Source organism: Buceros rhinoceros, unplaced genomic scaffold (assembly GCF_000710305.1).
Source record: "Buceros rhinoceros silvestris isolate BGI_N320 unplaced genomic scaffold, ASM71030v1 scaffold8661, whole genome shotgun sequence".
Classification (NCBI taxonomy): domain Eukaryota; kingdom Metazoa; phylum Chordata; class Aves; order Bucerotiformes; family Bucerotidae; genus Buceros; species Buceros rhinoceros.
In genome coordinates this window covers 1-15,433 of record NW_010392455.1, presented here as the reverse complement: position 1 = coordinate 15,433, position 15,433 = coordinate 1, and positions in this window count along the sequence as shown.

Below are 15,433 nucleotides of genomic sequence, written 5' to 3'. Positions count from 1 at the left end.
CTCCTGGGCGCAAGCTCAGACTCTCTGAAGTCAGCTCAGAAACCAGTCATGGCACAGGACAGGCCCAAGCCGAAGTTTCTAAATGCTTAATGGAGCATGTAGGAGAATCTGTCACCTCGAGCACCCCTGAGGCTATTAATTGGTTATCCCGCCCAAAACAATGTGATGACCATTCAGCACGAGAGCGGATGTTCTACGTGTTGGCGTCTGGGGCTGGTCTCTTCCCTCAGCCACAGCAGGTAGTTGTCACCCAGGCAGAGGAAGCCTGTCCTGCCTCCCCCAAACACCCCCAGCTCTGCACATCTGGGGCAAGAACAGCCTGAATGTCACTTGCAGAAATTTCACAGAATCATCTGGTTGGAAGAGACCTTCCGTTCACCAACCGTTCCCCAGCACCGCCAGGGTCCCTAGACCATGTCCCTCAGCAGCACCTCCACACGGCTGTTAAACACCTCCAGGGATGGGGACTCCACCACTGCCCTGGGCAGCCTGTTCCAATGCTTCACAACCCTCTCTATAAAGATATTTTTTCTAATATCCAACCTAAACCTCCCCTGGTGCAACTTGAGGCTGTTTCCTTTAGTCCCGTCACTTGTTCCTGGGGAGAAGAGAGCGACACCCCCACCCCTCACTCCAACCTCCTGTCAGGGAGTTGTAGAGAGTGATCAGGTCTCCCCTGAGCCTCCTTTTCTCCAGACTAAACAACTCCAGGTCCCTCAGCTGCTCCTCATGAGGCTTGTTCTCTAGACCCTGCACCACCAGCTTCTGGATGCAGAAGTGATGCAGACAGAGGGGCTGGCGTGTCCCTCCCAGGCTTGTGCCTGAAACCCCAGCAAATGAGCAGCTCAAGGCACCTCAGGCAGATGGCGAATTTCACACCTGAATAAGAGCAGGAGTTTTCAGGTCCATATGCTCCAGCAGCACCTGCAGGCTCTGCCACAAGGCAGCCCTGCGATGTGGAACACGTTTCACACCAGTAGTGAAACGCAAGCACATTGTGTGGCTACACTGCGATACCAAATGGTCCAGAAGGGTGAAGGAGGGAAGCTGCGGCGTCTCACAAGCAGGGACTCAGTCCTAAAGCAATGGTGTGCAGATGAGACAAGGTTGCCCTAAGCCCTGCCAGCTGGATGCTTGGTTTCCTTCCTAGTGCCTTTGAAGTGCTTTGGAAAAAGGTCCTTTTGAGGGAGTTTAGAAGCCAGGAGCTCACGGTGAAGCAGAGACCGTTGGGAATGGAAGTGACACCTCACAAGGCTGCTAGCAAAGGTGAAAGCTACATTTCCACCTTTATTTCTTCTCCCCTTTTTTCGCTTGTCAAAGACCAAGTGGAATAATGTCAGCATTTCCAAGATAAGTAAGCAAACAACCAAACCACTCCAACCGAAAACCCCAAGCAATTTAAGATCTGGCTTTTTCCTCCTCTTCACTCCCTGCCCTTAAAAAAAGAGAAAAACCTATAAAGAAGAATGCAAGGGGCCTTTCCAGTTTGGCATTTGAAACTATTTCCTTTGTAAACCATTTTGATGTAGTTTATTTACTACAACATAGGACTCTTACTGTCTTCAAATCCACTTCAAACTCGGTCAGTCAACCTAGACTGTGGTTCAAACCACAGCAGTTACCTTGCCTTCCTAGGATGTTACTTCTTTTACCAGGAAAAACGGCTCAGATGGTGCTTTCCCACGCACATGAGCACAGCTGAAAGTTATTTATGCTCTCTGGCCTTGGAAAGGGACCAGGGACTTGAACCAGGGTGCCCCAGCTCCTAGAAGACTGCCCTGAACAGCGCGGTGTTTGCTGTTCTGAGGTGCCTTCTGCCCTGCGTTTGACAGCCAGACGCCACAGCCTCTCAGAACCAAAAGCCCTTCTCGGGAAAGGTTCAGCTCTTCTCAACGTCTCTGGGATGTCGATGCGTTTGTGTTTTCTGATGAAAACAACCCGTTTTGCTGAGAGATTTCCAAACGGGCTCTGCTTAAAAGTAGGCTGGAAACAGGAGGCGAGAGAGATCTCCTCCTCATGCCTCCTGATGAATGTTCACTTTGTGGCTTTGGAATTAAAAATGGTGCATTTATTCTCCCAGTCACCTCTCCTCTCAGGTTTTACGCCTTCCTCTAAATGGGATCCTTCATGTGGAGCGATAACAGTTTAATTGAAGATAGCCAACGGTAATTTTTCCTCCTTTCAATTGACCTGCTTGATCTCCTAATGCTCCGTGGAATTGCTTTTACCCCTCTGCTCTGGCATGAAAGTCACTGCTAATAATTACTTACCCAATCGCACATGCAAAACGTGGGGCTCCTTCCTGGAGCTGTAAACCGGCCGGCAGTGGAGGAACGGAGCACGCTGCCTACAAGCGTGACGTACTCCACTAAAACATGAACACCTTTCCAATTAACGCTCTCCAGCAGTGACCACACATCAGAGTCATTACCCCCCAAAGGGATTTTTGCCTGAATCCTCCAGGTTCACTTGGACTCCTGGCTGCGAGTGTTTTCTACGGAAGAAACCCAGCTGGCAACAGAGCTACAGATGAGAGCGTTCGTTCACTGGGATAATCGACTCCACTGCAGCTTCCTTAGGAAGCTTCCCAGGCAGAACGTCCCACACGGCACAACATATTTGCAGCATTACTTTCCCATTTCTCAGTTTCATTCAGCAAAATGCAATTTCATTTCGAGTGGCATAAATGCCAGGCTGGATTAGATCAATTGCCGTCTTCTCCACCCTCAGGAGGAAAGGACCCGGGTGAGCTGAGATGCTATCAGCAGTCACTCGCAAAACTAAAGCCACTCTTCTTGAAAAGTAGGCCAATCAACTGGATTATATCCTGATGGAGGATCACTTGCTCTGACAGATGGCTGAAAAAATAAGCCTTAAAAAAAAAAAAAAAAAAAAAAAAAAGCCAAACCCTATAAAATAATCCTCCGAACGCGGCCAGAAGTACCCAGGTTTAGTTATTAAACAAGAATTCACAGGAGGAAGGAGCCACCTCTGCAGATAACAACCAAGGCTGACTGCCTCCAGCAACACCCCGAGAGCACAGTAATAGCTCACCCGGGGAGAGATGCTCGAGCGTGGACTCTGCGAACTGCTCACCCCCGTCAGGACTGATAGGCTGATTAGTTCCATTTTTAAAAGGAAGAAAAATGGGAATGTGCCTGAATATCTCCAGTGCTGGGGGCGAGGAAGCGCCTGTTGGGACGGGGCTTGGTGCCAAGGGGAGCCATCAATAGCCCTTCACTCAGCAGTGCCGTGACTGGGACATCGCTCAGGACAGCACGTGTCCCACAGCGCATCGGGAGAGGCCTCTGGCAACTTACCCACGTGTCAGAACTGGACCTGTTACTCGAACCCTTTCCCTCTTCTCTTGAGCAGCTGTTAAATAGGAGCAGGCTGCCACCCTGCCCCAGCCCGGCTCAGCTCCTTTAAGAGCATCTGGCAAAAATCCAAGGAAATTATACAGACTGAATCATTCCCATCCATATGCTGGTGGAGTCCTTCAAAGAACCAGCAGATCTGTGAGGCATGACACCTCTCAGCGAGGCTCGTGTTGACTCCCATCCAATGTATTTGGCTTATGCCTCACCACGAAAAAAACTACTCTCACACAGGGAATTATTCACTCAGTTCTTGCCCTTTTTGTTCTTGACCACTATCTGTGCTGAAGTCAACAACGAAATGGTCAAAAATCACGAGCCTAATACCATTAACTAGAAAGAGCAGCTAGGATCAACCTTTTCCTTTTAGGTGTAAACTGAGTCACAAGATGTCAAGAGCTGGAGAATTTAAGAAAAAGCTTACAATGGTGTGAGACAGGCTGTAAAAGGACAAAGACCACAGAAATAAGTCACAGCCCCTTTCAGACAAAAACGAACAAGGAGGCCCCACCTCAAGGAACCCGCACAAGAAATCAAGGTTCGTGGTTGATTTTCTTTGCTAAAACCTTGCACGACTACAGCTGCGTGTTCCTGGCTGCGCACGGAGGCTACAGGATGCTCAGCACAGGCAGCTCTGACCATGTCCGATAAAGGTGGCAGGAGTCTGAGCATCGAGAGCATAAAGAACCATCTCCAAACTCTTTGACTGTGCTGCAAGAGGCACCTTTAGCAAGGATGATGTGATCTTTATCCAGACCCAAGGGCCAGCTTGCTCTCGTACCGGCGAGATCAAAGGCCTTTGGGTTGTCATTAGCAGACAAACTCAATAGAAGTTGTTTACTTCACCCGAGCTAATGGCACTGGAAATATTTAATCAAAAAATGGACACACTCTCTCTATCACTGCCAAAGTGATTCAGAAGGGGCCACTTAAATCTATTTTGTCAAACCCATTACTCATCCCTTGCTAACAGACCTTTATGGAGAGTCCCTTTGAAAAATGCACATTCGTGACTTGGGGGCTGTGTCCTGGTATTAGGAGCTGAGATGCATCAAGAAACATGATAGAGGACTGTTGATGGGAAGAACAAGATGGGGAGTATGTTTAGTCTAGATCTGACAAAGACCGTGACTTAGTCATCTTTTATGGCCAAGGAGAGGAAGGTGGAGTGGCCTGATGGGGAAATAAGGTCAAGGGGAGGATAATTTAGAAAAATTTGAGTAATCTGCTCTAATGGACCCCTGAGTGCTAAGAGGAAGAAGGGAAGATGGAAGAAGATTAGGAGAGCTTTTTTGAGATTCGAGAATCGAGGTAGAAGACAAAAATAAAAATGCTGGGTGGCTATCAGGAGAAAATCGAGTGGTGTATCTTACAGAACAGCAGGGTGTTGCCTACTTGAGCCTTCATTCCTGGGTTACCAAGGGAAGGTTTCTACCACGAGATGCCGAGTGTCAGGACTCCCAAGTTCTTTCTCTAATTCCTAGACTACTGCCTAGTCTCTCATGTGGTCCTGAACACGTATGTGACATTTGGGCACAAGCAGTTCTTTATGGGCTTCCCTTGGGGATGTGCAGAGACTTTCAGTAATCCAGGATGTTCACTGTCCGGGGCTGTCCTAAAAGATATAACCCCCCTTACAGCTTTGATGTAGAAAGAGTTGATCCTGCCTTAGAGCAACAGGATGGAGTGGGTGAGCTGAGCTCTATTTACTGTGACTTTTGTGACACTGGACAGAAAAGGGCCCTTGGGTTCTTAGGATCCAAGGCACTGCTAGGGTGGGTAGCTACTCTTACCACTTATTTCATAAGCTGATGGAGCTCAGGGATATCCCGTGGGGATGACACAGCTGGGGGAACCTCCAGCCCTTGTATCCTCCAAGACAGGATTGCACTTGGTATGCACTCAGTTTTGATATGGTTTCTCTGCAGCTTCCTCAAACACTCATGAAGAGCTTAAGATTCAAAAGCTTCATCAGCACGGAAATGGTTATCTGCAAATCCATGTCTGTAACACAGGCAGCAGCTCCTCTCTGCTCTGCAACAAAGATGGGCTAGGACCCAGGAGAACCAGTTCAGGGCAAATCCACCTTTTCCCCCCTCTAGCAAACCTAAAACAACCCAAACAATTATTACAAGCTTAATTTTTGTCCCTGAGAACACAGTGCTGCGAACAGCCCAGGGTTCTCCAGCCTGCAGCCAAAGCAGGCAGATGGGAACTTCAGAGCTGCCACACTGTTCTCGCAAGCGGATTATTGATGTGTTCTTCTCAGCCACGAGCATTAGACTAAAGTGGCATTTAAAGCCATCGACAATGATAAAAAAGAAAAAGCAAAGATAAGAAAGTACAAAACCAGAGTCTCTATTTGCCAGCAGCCGTCAGCGTGTGCTATTACTGCTGGCGAGGGAGGCCTCAGGGTCCTGATCCTTCAGAGGTGTCTGGTCTGCATCGGCTCAGTTGAGCAACACACAAAATCACAGAATCATTTTGGTTGGAAGAGCCCTTTGAGCTCCTCGAGTCCCCCTGTTCTCCGGCACTGCCAGGTCCCCACTGCCCCCTGTCCCTCAGCAGCACCTGCACACGGCTGGGAAACCCCTCCAGGGATGGGGACTGCACCACTGCCCTGGGCAGCTTGGGCCAGCCCTGGACAACCCTCTCTGTAAAGAAATTTTTCCTAATATGCAACCTAAATCCCTGGCCCAACTGGAGGCCAGTTCCTCTCATCCTGTCGCTTGTTCCTGGGGAGAAGAGATCGACCGCCTCTCTCTTCAACCTCCTGTCAGGGAGTTGTCAGAGCCAGAAGGTCTCCCCGGAGCCTCCTTTGCTCCAGGCTCAACCCCCACAGGTCCCTCAGTCTCTCCTCGGTGCATTGTGCTCCAGACCCTGCCCCAGCTCCGCTGCCCTGCTCTGGACACGCTCCAGACCCTCAACGTCCTTCTGAGAGTGAGGGGCCCAAACTGGACACACACCACTGCTTCTGCTGGAGACGAGGGAATGAGCCACTCCCAGGGGCTCATTCCCCATTGTAGCTTTTCAGCGTGCACAACACAGACATTCAATGTAAAAATAACAACTTCAATCACCATCATCCCTCTTGCTCCCTGAGACAAGAGCAATTCATTTGGCGAAGGCAAGAAAGGACAAAAGAGGCCAGAAAGGACCTGTCAGAAAGATCAGACAAGACAGAGCTGCCCTTCAGTGCAGCTGCATCACTCGGACACTGCGCAAAGCAAATTCTTGGAACTGCTGAACGTGAGCACGGCCCAGCAGGAGAGCTCAGCACCTCCTGTTGCTGTTCACATCAGCTGTACCTCGCAGACAGCTATTGGATTTTCACCTGGAAGAATTCCTCGATTTCACTGGAACCACTGCTAGTTTGGAGGTGGCCCAGTGCTTCCACATTTTCCACCTTCTTGACAAAAACCCCAAAGATATTAAATCATATTAAACCACCATGAATATTCAGAGACGACCAAGGAACAGATTTCACATAAAATAATCGCACTGGCTTTGCAGCGTTTCTCTGTTGATATTTATGTCTAATGGTGGGGGAAGAACACAAAAGTCTGGAAACCAGAACTTAAAAATGAGGAGGTGACTTGCCATTGCATTCTTCTCATTCCTTTTGCATGAAACATGCCTCACCCCCAAGCATGCCCTGGATTTGCAGGAGGTTACTATTGTTACAGGGACAGATTCAGAAAAAAAAAGAGTTTAGTCATCCTGATTTTATACATGAAATAAAATCACTGCTAAAATAATGAAATTCAATTCTATTACCCCTAATAGTTAGTAGTACTGATGAAACCTATCGTGATTCATGCTACCACGAGGCCGCAGTGCCAAGCTGCAGAAGATGCAGCTCTGAGAGCAAGGACGCTCTCCCTGGGCTGGTGGAGCTGGTGAATTTGGGTTTGGAGGTTGTTAGTTCAGCCTTGGTGCATTGGGCAAAGGGAGCTCTTACGCTAACGCTAATTACACTGCTAATGGCAGCAGTAATAACACCTCTCAAATCATCAGCGCTGATGCCGTGAACGCTAAAGCGATGCAATTATGCGCTGCTGTCATTTCAAGGGATGCTGCGAGGCAGAGAAAAGCAAAGGGAAAAGAGGCAGCCCCCTCCTCCTGATGGATCGGCTTGCAGCAGTTTCTCCACAGAAGATGCCTGGCTCGGGTGAAGGGCCAGGCAGTCCTGTCCCTTCCTCCTCCCACAGGACACTGTGGGAAAACAATGGATAACGGGGAGGTGAGAGAAGCACTGCTGCTCAGATTGTAGCTCACACCTTGACACACAGAGCAGCCATGAAGCGGCTGTGAAGCAATTTGCTGATCCCAAGGGTGGAATGCGGTTGCCATGGGTAAGGCCCACCCTGGCCAGGCAGAATGTGCTGGATCTCGGCAATGGAGAACGGGGTAATATGAAGGTGTTACAGCCCTCCTCCATTATCAAGATAACGATGGACGGCTACGACAAACCGCATAGCTGCTATCAAGAAAGATGGATCGCAACTGCTGTGCCAGCAAAGATGGTGAAATCGTCTCCTTTAGCTGAACTTTGCTCATTGTAAGGTCATTATAGTACCAAAACACACCTCCGTCCCAAAGGACACGCGCCTCCAACGTGCAACCACTCCCCATTGGGCATGTGTACTATATTTTATCACCTGCACCTTTTAATGTGAAGCGAGAGATTTTTAACCCAATCAGAATAAAAAGAATCTATGACTAAAATCTTTCAAACTCCACCTAAAAGTATAGAAACAATAGAAAAAGTGGCAAATGAAAGGGGGATTTGGGGGGAACAGGAGACCACCATCGAAACTTTGGGATCAGTCGACGGGCTGAACCTATCTTCTCCTCCCCATAGGGAGCCTATTGGGTAAGAGCTCTCTATTTTGTGCACTTAAATACTAACATCAGGCTGGCTATTAAATAATTATTAGTGTTTAGGTTTGCTTGTATACTTAGTTTTGTATGTGTGCGTTTAGTGTTTGCTCTAAATCCATTTCGCAGTCAATACCCAATCACTGGGATCATTCGAACCTGCATTTTGTCACGTATTTACACAATAAAATTATATTGTTGATATAATACTGAAGAGATTTGTCTTAGTGTCGCTGCTAGTGAGAGTCCCTGAATAGATTAGGTGAATATCCTCCAATCCTGTGGGCTACCAAGAGGGACTTTGGTTCCAGGGATGCTGCCAGCGTGAGCCTGGCAGGCTGGCCAAGTTGTAAAGAAGCCGGGAAGTTCCCTTTCTCCCTGACAAGAGCGTGGTAGGCAGGTTGGGTGTCAGCATTTTGTCTTTCTTGGGTAGCTAGTGGACTGGACGAATTGTAAAGGGTTTTGAAACCACCCCTCCCCGCCCCCCCACCTTCTAAGCCAGGAATTTTAATAATCAGCTCTATATATCTTCCTGGCCTCCTTTTCGTGACAGACACCAGGCTGCTCCTGGCCCTCGCGTGCTGTGCAGGCCATGCTATCCTCCGTGTCCCCATCCTGATCCCACGCTGTGTGCAGGAACCATGTCAGGAGGAACCCTCCGGGCAGAGGAGCTGAGCTCTGGCTCGCTGCACTGCCTGCTTCCCCATGACAGCACCCAACTGCTCCACATCCCTATGGAACAGCACGGCTCTGCCAACCCGCTGCCATGCATCCCCTAGGGAGAATCTGGCAGACAGTGACAGCTCAGACAGATGAACAAAGGATTTCATTTGCAACCTTCCTCCACGCCACATCTCAGTTTGCCTCCCAGCAGCTGCTGTGGCTTTGACTAACCAAGATGATACTTCTCCCAGCGATGCTTCTCCCACAGCAAGAGCCATGAGGAACTGGGGTGCAGGAAGGGCTGCTCCACCCCTCTGCTCGAACCAGCCCTCATGGCTGCGGCAGCCAACCAGGGCTCTGATCCAGCTCCCTGCCCTGGGAGCAGGGCCAGCCACCCCCGGATAAAGAGTCGACCCCAAGAATAAGCCAAACCGATCCATATCCTCCAGATAGCTACGTCAAGTCTCACACGGAACAGCCAACACAAGGTTTGATTTGTGACGAGTGGGAGTGAAAGAGAATTTAGATGCCATCTCCAGCGTAGTGGCTTTGATAAACTAGTAAAGCTAAAACAACCGTCTGCGAACAGTGATCCCCAGAGAAAGAAATGGAGCTCGCAAATGTTTCTGCCCTGACGGAAACCCTCCTCATGGGTTTCCAAGATGGATAGATCACAATGAAAGCTGTCAAATGATTTTATTTGAGTCCCCAAAGCGTGTCAAAGGGTGGGATACACAGTGGATCTCAAGCAATTATTGGCTAAACATCAGGACTTGCTTGAGAAGGTGGCGAGTGTTTCCATGGCAATGAGCTATTGCCTTGGTGACTGTGGACCTGGACCAGCGCCGCTAAACCACGGTGACCTTTGGACATCACAGCACTGTAAGGAGTTTCCTCCTTTGCTGTCTAATGACATTTCTTTTTTATTTCCAACTTCATCCCCATCTAAAAGTTGCCTTAGGTGCTTGTGCTAGAGATGGAGAAGACGAATTACTACAGGGAAGCCGCCTCTGTTCGCGCCTGCCTCTGCTACCCAACCCAGAATTAACTTTTCTAGCAGCCAGGTGCAAACCTAGCCCAGGTCCAATCCTGAGCAGCGCTGAGCCTCTACTGATTAACTAGAAAATTAAGCAGAGGGGGCACAGGACTTCATTAGCCCAGACATCAAAAGCACGTTAATCCATACGCATTTAAACCTTTCAAGAGAGGTCAATCTGAGAGGCAGTTGTGTTAATGAGGTGAAGATGTGAGCTCACACAGAAAAAAGCAGCTTTGCACATGAACATGTATCCTCCTAGGCCAGAAGTTTACCTGCATTTCCATGGAAGAGTAAAAACGTGTCTGTGTTTCTCTCCAAACAATCTTCAGATAAACTCTGCATGATCATAAAAGCTTTATCCTGGGCTCACGTAGCAGAAAATTGTTGCCCCTCTGCCTTTGAGAGCTTCCGCTGCTTTTTTCCCCCAACTTTATCATTGAAGCACACACTCCTTCCAAGCGACTGGCAGTCCAAGACCCGATCGAACCGATCCATTCCATTAGTTTCCTTTTAAATCGGCGCAAACCCTGCACTCCACGACTCCAAAGCGGTTTCTATGGAGAAGCTCGAAAAATGGAATGGCATTTGGGTTCCAAACGGGTGTCGAATGTGGCAGGGCAAAAACTTGGGTGAGCAGCAAATGCCGGGTGTGAGGAGAGGATTAGAGACCCCAAATACAACCGCTTACTTTGAGCCGCCACTAATGGGGCTGAGTTACTGCTCTGGCTGACAGGTGTGAACCAAACTGGCACGCTGCATCGAGTGTCACGCAGAGTTTAATTAACTGTGGCCAACGGGGCATTAAAAGAGGAGAGGACAGCCTGCTTGGTGCGAACGGGAGAGGGAGGAACGTGAGCATTCGCGAGGCAGAGCGATGCTGGTGCAGGAAGAGGTTTCTTGGAACAGCGCTGGCGATGCGCTTGGCTGCCTCTCAGAGCAGCTCTATCTCCTTCATCTGCAAAACCGGGCAGAGGAGTCCAAACCTTGCAACTTCCCACACAGTCTGTTTCAGAGGCTTAGAAACAAAAACAACATGCAACAGGAAGGATGCGATTACTAGAAAAATGTCTGAACTCTCCCACACCCCGGCCCCATCAATCTTGATGGCTTCACCATTTGCATCATGACGACAGAGCGGTCACACCCCATCCCATCTGTAGGGCCCTGCTGGATTGGAGCTCTGCTCCGCACCAGTGCCCAACTCCCTCCACACCCACCCTAGATCCCAGTTTGGCTCTGCTCCACTTTTCCCTGGCACTGGGACGGACACAGAAAGGCCTGTAGACGTGGCTGAAATGTCACACCTTGTGTTGACCCAACTACCTTGTGCCCAAACCTGAGTGCGGTGACCCTGGAGAGACACAGCCGTGAGCCTTGAGGCTCGAACACGACCTCCAAGAACTCTATTTCCAAGTATATTTGATACTTTCCAAACCAAAGATCTGTTTAAACAAAGGCTAGAAGCTATTTTGTCCTATTAAAGAAAATCTCCATTAAAACCAATCAGCCAGGGCTTCAAACTCCCCACCGGGCACCGGCAGCAGTAAGGAAGCACACAGAGAATGTGTTGGGGGGGATGAACAGCACGAGCTGCCCTTGCTCTTTGGAAGGGAGGAAGAGGATGTCTTCGTTCAGCCGTGGTAACGAGGACATCTGTTTTCAAGCGAACACAGAAGAAATGGTAGGGAGCGTTGTCTCCTCCCGGTGAGTGGGCACCCCCGGGATTTGAACATATGGCTGCAGCGAGTCTGGCTAGTGCCAGCCTGATTCTTCAGCTATTAAACCATCCCCCCGGGCTCTGCATCCCGCACTCGCTGTGTGTATTGTACAAGGGAAAAGAATCCGATTTGGGGTTTCGAGAATTTCAAACAAGGATCTACAATTAGAAAAGTATTTGCTTCAGATGATGATAAATAACCCTGGACTGGAGAAGCTCAGAAAATGTCTGTTCTTCGCCCCGGTGCAATGACACAAACTCTTCTGTGGTGCTGTTTTACATGCTTTCCCGAGAGCTCAAGCTTGTTAACCTGCATTTCACCGCGTGTTTTCAGCGGAGTGACAGCTGCGGCCACAAACACAGCATTCAGATTTTATGCTATAGTTAAAAAAATCAAATATGTATGAAACCTTCTGCTATTACACACTGACTAGCAAGGAGGGGGGAACGAGTGGGAGGAAACCCATCACATTAAATCACTTCTGAAATACAAAAGGTCTTCTGCAAGTTCAGGTGGGAAACACCCACTCCACTGTTAGCTGCAGGGTCAGGATCTGCCTGGTGGTCTCAGCCTGTCTGTCCATCACTCACTCACAGGTTAAACAGTCTCAGGAACAAGGAGAATCTGTGTACAAGAAAGCAAGGAGCAGAGGCACGTCCTCACCTCCCACACTACAGCACAGGGAGTCCTGCTGCTTTGGGGGCTATCTGGCAGCGGGAAGGAAGGGATGTAAATAACCAAAGCACAGGCTGAACCTTAGGAGATCCCAGTGACACCCTAAAGAGGGGATACAGCCAGGGGAAAAGAGCAGGGAACAAGAAAAGGAATGGGGATACTCTTCTGGGTATCTCCGATAAGTGTTTTGGCAGTTATGTTGTCCTCCCCCCTCACCTCCGGCTCCAGGGGCTGTCGGAGGCATTCACAGCTCCTAACAGTCCTCAGCATAAACTGGAATTTCTGGCATTTCATCCTCCTGCACTTCCACTCTGCAGTTCAGTCCCTCGTACTCTGGCATGCGGATCGGCCGGTACCTGCCAGCACTCCAGCATTCCATATTAGTAGTTCTGCTTTAACGACATTCAAGTTGCTGATCTCTTATTTTGGCAGCTTCAACAGACCTTAGTGCAAGTGTGAGGGATCTTCTGCAGCATGGCCCCCATAGCACAGGCCGCTTCCAAGAAGATAACTGCCCGACAACGCACGCTGCTTTCGGACTCTCTGGCTGAAACTCATTTACACAAATGAGTTTAAACAGTTTGCACTCCCAGGCAGCAGCAACCGGGGACGAACGAAGCTGACAAGGTTTGGTGTTTTTCCTCTGAATCCTTCATGAACAAAAGGAAAACTCTGATTTTCTCCTATATCAAGCAGCTCCCTGTGGTTCGATTTAACCCCTCTCATCGACTGGATTTGAGGCAAGTTGGAGCTGTAAAATTTCTGCCTAGACTCTGTACGGCTCTGGGAGCAAAGTGCCCCCAGGGAACACAGAGGCAGGGCTTTGGTCCCCTGCTCCCATCACCAAGCGCCAGGTAGAGCTCCCACGAACAACCAGCACACTCTGGCTTCATAAACCACCTCTGTCCAACCGACCTTAAGAGCATAGACCAGTCCATGTATAGTCATGCCGAGAGTCAGGGAGCTACAGGATCCATCTGTCTGCAGCAAAGTCAATTCCCTACAGAGTACATAAATAAAACTCTCCTTTCTGCTGCATTCTCCAGGGACACTAAAAAGTTTTGGGTTTGTCTGTGCGTGGGACGAGGACAGAACGGGGAGAGAGGAGGCATTAATCTGTGCAGACATTGGGCAGGAGAGGAAAACCCCTGAGAAACACCTTCATGGGGGCAAAGGTGAGTGGTCTCCTGGCCCCATCCTTCTCGGGGGCCGGCTCCCTGCTCTAGCAAGCTTCACCGCGGATGCTACAAGGCCTGTGCACTGTGTTTTTCCCAAATTGGGAGTCAGGCTGTCTTTTAGGCTGTAAACCAGACAGAGCAAACAAAAATAGAGCTTTAAAAGAATGCACGCAGGCACGCCAAACCTCCCTCGTTTTCGAGTCAGAGCCTCACTCCTTTCAGAGGCAGCCTTCTCCTCCTGCCTCTCAAACCCGTTTATAAAAAAGCATCCTGGTCTTGTAACAGAAGCTCCAGAAGAAGGTTTCAGGGAGTTGTTTAAAGCTTCATTCATAATTCTGGAAAATCTCCTTGTCCCAGCTGGAGAACCCTAGTGAAAACCTGAGGAAAATCCGTGACTCGAGTTGGCAGCAGTAGTGAACAGACCCGTTCCTTTCCTTGCAGTGGTGGTTCTCCTCCGGTCTAGGGAGCTGCTCTGCTGTCCTGAGCATCCTGAATGCTCTGCCGGCCAATGGGGACAGCCAGCTCTGCCTTGCAGCTCTGGGGTACACCAGACACCTCAGCACAGAGCTTTCCCTGCCATGATTTCATCTGTACACCAAATACTAACCCCTCTTTGCTCTCAGGAGAGGCATGCCAGGCTTTTCTACCCCTTCCTCACATCATCTCAGTTAAATCTATTTTTAAGCCTTTCCAGGTGTACAGAGAAAGAAATCATCTGCAGGGAGTGGCTGAAAATGCAGAGAAGTATTAAATTAAACACGACTACTTCCTTTGCCTCCTAACAGTCAGGAACCACCAGTCTCTAGGCACCAGTGTCCATGGCACAGCACTGTCACGTACCACCCTCCCCATCCCGTTATCTGCACATTCCCTTGCTTGAATTTGGGCTACAAACTCAGTTTCAGAGTCTACCTGCAACCTCCAAGCACAAAAGATGACGCTGGGAGAGCTGCAGGGTTCGTTTCTGTTCCCACTGTCATTACTACTTTTAAGAACATCTCGCAGACCCTGCCCCATCGGCGGGGTGATGCCCACAGAACAAAGTCCAATCCTTGTGGAACAAAGAATCCAAGAGAACAAAAGATGGATGCAGACAGACTGGGGAAGTGTAAGGAAACAGAGATGGTCTTGGCTAATGTGGTCCTGGCAGACCAGCAGTTAAATCCTCCCGGAGCTGTGAGACAACCTAAGCCACTCCTTGCTTCCCACCACTCCAGGGCATGTTCCTCTCTAGGTTTTACCAACAGGTGCCTAAGACATCCTCCTGCCTCCAGCGCTTGGTTTGGCTGTCCCAGTTTTCTCCATTTCCCCTTCTGCTGCCCCTGCAGCCCGGCTGCCGTTCACCAGGGCAGCTGCAAGGACAGCAAGCTGCTGCCTTGTGCAGTCCCAGAGTGACGTGGTCCTCCATCTCCCCTTCTGCGGCCCCTGCAGCCCGGCTGCCGTTCACCAGGGCAGCTGCAAGGACAGCAAGCTGCTGCCTTGTGCAGTCCCAGAGTGACGTGGGCTGCTCGGAGGGACCCAGCTGGGGCTCTGCGTGCTGCCTGCGGGCACCATGACATCTCTGGAGCTGATGATCACAGCTGCCACGAACCAGATGCTTCCTCAAACCTGTACCTTGTCATCACTCAGGCAAGGGACTCCCAGGTACGCCTGCCGTCCTCCCTCTCACCCAACCCATCCCAGATGAAAAGCATTCCACCAACAGCCAGCAGGAAGGCGCAGCCTCAACGCACCACCAGGCTCTTTAGGTGAAAGCCACCTTCTCCATTACAGGACCCTCTCAACGCCGTCTCCCTCGGCAGACCACGACCGCTCCGCTGCCCGGCTGTGCCAAGCCGCCCTGCCTGGGAGCACATCAGAGCCATCGGCGGGGCCATTCAAGCCCGCCACCCCAGCACGGGG